This window comes from Siphateles boraxobius, unplaced genomic scaffold (genome assembly GCF_051911475.1).
Source record: "Siphateles boraxobius isolate OS27281-9 unplaced genomic scaffold, OSU_SipBor_1 6, whole genome shotgun sequence".
Taxonomy (NCBI): domain Eukaryota; kingdom Metazoa; phylum Chordata; class Actinopteri; order Cypriniformes; family Leuciscidae; genus Siphateles; species Siphateles boraxobius.
The window spans coordinates 16,117,501-16,121,616 of NW_027509186.1; positions in this window are offsets into that span (position 1 = coordinate 16,117,501).

Sequence of the window (4,116 nt, forward strand, 5' to 3'; positions counted from 1 at the left end):
GCGTGCCCAGGGGTCGGCGAGCCCCTCCCATTTGTCTCTCTCTCTCCCTCTCTCTCTCTCTCGTCCCCTTCTCTCCCCAAACCTGTCCCCCTTCCCAGGTCTCGCGGGAGGCTGATGCCCCGGCCAGCGCCGAGGTGGAGAACGGGGCCTCCGGCGGAACCTGTCCTGGCAGCCAGGGGCCCACCCAGGGGGCCCGCAGCGGTCGACCACTCCGCCCCGGTTCCTGCAGCCCTGCACTATCCACACCAATCCCTTGACCCGCTTCCCGCCACTAGGGCGGCGGGGAGGCCTGGGCCGGCCTGTTGGCGCTGCGGGGACCCAGGACACTTTATCGACCGGTGTCCGGTGATGGAGGTGGGGACACTGATCCGGGTCCCCGACGCGCCACAGGCTGCCCCCAAACAAGCTAACCTGTATCAGATACCAGTGAGTATCAAGGGGGGTGCTTATCAGGCTTTGGTGGATTCAGGCTGCAACCAAACCTCCATTCATCAAAGCCTGATTCAACCCGGGGCATTGGATAACAGCCGCATGGTTAAGGTGCGGTGTGTGCACGGGGTGGTGGTGAGATATCCTTTAATGCCTGTGGTAATTCAATTTAGGGGACAAAAGCATAGCGTAGAGGTAGCAGTTAACCCGCACCTAAGGCATCCGCTAATTCTGGGGACGAATTGGCCTGCTTTTGGGAAATTATTGGGGTCTTTATGTCCGGATGCCTCTTGGAAAAAGAAAAACAAGGGAAAGACAGCGGTTGTTCAGGTGGGAGATGCTGAGCCGGGACTTCTGGCTTCTGCTGCAGGGGAACGGAGTGCTCTGGAGAGAACTATCCTCACCGAGCGCGATGATTTTCCCTTGGAGCAGTCCCAGAACGAGACGTTAAAACGTGCGTTTGACCAGGTCCGTTCTATCGACGGCCAGCTACTCCACCCAGACCAACCGCTCTCTTATCCCTATTTTGCTATTTTGAAAGATAGGTTGTATCGGGTGACCCAAGACACCCAGTCAAAAGAAGATACAACACAGTTGTTAGTTCCTAAGAGCCGCCGGGAACTGCCTTTTTAGGCGGCTCACTGTAATCCAATGGCCGGGCATTTAGGTCAAACGGCGACACTAAACCGGCTCATGGCCCGATTCTTTTGGCCGGGCATTCACGAGAACGTGCGCAGGTGGTGCGCGTCTTGTGCGCCAATGTCAGTTGGTGAACCCACCGGCCAACCCAAAAGCACCGTTGTGCCCCCTTCCATTAATGCAGGTCCCCTTCAAACGAATTGGTATGGACCTCATCGGGCCATTAGAACGGTCAGCACGTGGGCACCGCTTTGCGTTAGTCCTGGTGGATTACGCAATGCGGTACCCTGAAGCAGTCCCGCTCCGTAACATTTCTGCCAAAAGTGTTGCAAGCGCGCTCTTCTCGTTAATCTCCAGGGTGGGAATCCCTAAAGAGATTCTCACCGATCAGGGCACGGCGTTTATGTCACGAACTATTCGCGAACTCTATGAATTATTGGGCGTTAAATCGATTCGCAATAGCGTCTACCACCCACAGACAGACGGGTTAGTGGAACGATTTAACCGCACTTTGAAGTCCATGATTCGGAAGTTCGTTCACGAGGACGGCAAAAATTGGGATAAGTGGCTAGAACCCCTCTTGTTCGCTGTACGCGAGGTCCCCCAAGCCTCCACGGGGTTTTCCCCCTTCGAGCTTCTCTATGGGCGTCAGCCCCGCGGGGTGTTAGACGTTCTTAGAGAAACTTGGGAGGACGGACCGTCCGCTAGTAAGAACGAAATTCAGTATGTCTTGGACCTGAGAACAAAACTCCACACTTTGGGGCGGCTATCAATGGAGAATTTGTTACAGGCCCAGGACAGACAGAGTCAGCTGTACAACAGGGGGCTAGACTTCGTCAATTTGCACCGGGAGATAAAGTGCTTGTATTACTCCTTACTTCCAGCTCTAAATTACTCGCAAAGTGGCAAGGATCTTTTGATGTCACACGGCGGGTTAGCGATCTCAATTATGAAGTAGTTCGAACAGATAGGGGCGGAGCACATCAAATTTATCACCTCAACCTCCTCAAAAAGTTGGTTGAGGCAGAGTCAGTGATGCTGGCGACGGTAGTGAGTGGGGAGGAGGATCTCGGGCCAGAAGCGAACACAAAACCACAATCTCTCGCGCTGGCTCTTGGTGGAGATCACCTCTCGCCCTCCCAGCTCACTGATGTTAAAAATTTACAAGCTGAATTTGCTGATGTGTTTTCTCCCCTACCTAGTCGAATGGACCTCATTCAGCACCACATTGAGACGGAACCGGCTGTGGTGGTGCGCTGCCGCCCGTATCGTTTACCTGAGCACAAAAAAGGTAGTTCAGCATGAATTAGAGGCTATGCTGAATATGGGGGTAATAGAAGAGTCCAACAGTGACTGGGCGAGCCCGATGGTTTTAGTTCCTAAAACCGACGGCTCGGTCCGTTTCTGTGTGGACTATAGAAAGGTGAACGCGGTGTCTAAGTTTGATGCTTATCCAATGCCGAGGGTTGACGAATTGCTTGATCGGCTGGGTACTGCTTGTTTTATTCGACACTGGACTTAACAAAGGGCTATTGGCAGATCCCCTTGTCTCCTATGTCCAAAGAAAAGTCAGCTTTCACAACGCCGTTCGGATTACACCAATTTGTCACCCTTCCTTTCGGCTTGTTCGGGGCTCCTGCGACTTTTCAGCGTCTGATGGACAAAATTCTCCGGCCGCATGCTGCACATGCCGCTGCCTACTTGGATGATATTATCATCTATAGTAACTACTGGCAGCGTCATATGCAGCATTTGCGTGCTGTCCTGAAGATGCTGAGAAGGGCTGGGCTCACGGCCAACCCGAAGAAGTGTGCGATTGGGCGTGTTGAAGTAAGGTATCTGGGCTTCCACTTGGGTCACGGACAGGTGCGTCCCCAAATTGATAAGACGGCAGCGGTTGCGACCTGTCCGAGGCCTAAGACCAAAAAGGAGGTTAGACAGTTCCTGGGGCTAGCGGGTTATTACAGAAGGTTTGTGCCTAATTATTCGGACCTCGCTAGCCCGCTGACTGATCTAACTAAAAAGGAGGCACCAGATACGGTCCAGTGGACGGAGCAGTGTCAGCAGGCGTTCACCCAGATAAAGGCTGCTCTGTGTGGTGGGCTGCTTTTATATGCTCCTGACTTCTCTCTCCCTTTCATCCTACAGACGGACGCATCGGACAGGGGGCTGGGTGCAGTCCTGTCCCAGGAGGTGGAGGGTGAAGAGCGGCGGGTCCTGTACATCAGTCGAACGCTCTCTAAGAGAGGGACGATGTACAGCACCATTGAGAAAGAGTGTTTGGCCATCAGGTGGGCTGTTCTCACCCTCCGCTACTACCTCCTGGGGCGGGAGTTCACCCTCTGTTCGGACCACGCTCCCCTGCAGTGGCTCCACAGCATGAAGGATACCAAAGCGCGGATCACCCATTGGTATCTTGCTTTACAGCCTTTTAAATTCCAGGTGGTCCACAGGCCGGGTGCACAGATGGCTGTGGCTGACTTCCTCTCCAGGAGGGGGGGTGGGGGGGGGGGGGCGTGGTCTCGCGAAGTCTGTAGCGAGAGACGAGTCAGTGAGCTGTGCGGTGAGTAAGTAGGTCAAGTGCAGTTGATGAACACCTGTGTCTGATTGCAGTGATTGGTGTGGAGACCGCATATAAGCTGCCAGAAATGAGAGAGCGGGGAGAGAGAAGGACTGGGGACTCGTACCAAACACTCACGACCTGCTGGCTGACAATGGACTGAGTTACACATCAGAAAGAGTTTTTATAAATGGACTGAGTTACACATCGGGAAGAGTGGTCGTTTGACTGAACCTTGAGAGCTGGAGACATGCAGCGAGAGCTGGTACAGCGGGCAGAGTGTTTTATTTATGTGCTGTAGTGGAACACTACGGTGAAGGCGCACGAGTGCACCTTTTGTTTGTTCTTTTTTTCTGAATAAAGTACGAGTCCCAAGTTCGCCGAGCTGTCTTCTTCTTCCTTCACCCACACACACGCTAAGATTGACTACAGTCAGATTGAAGACTCTTACACGAACACGACACCGCAGTGAGCAGCAGTGAGATATT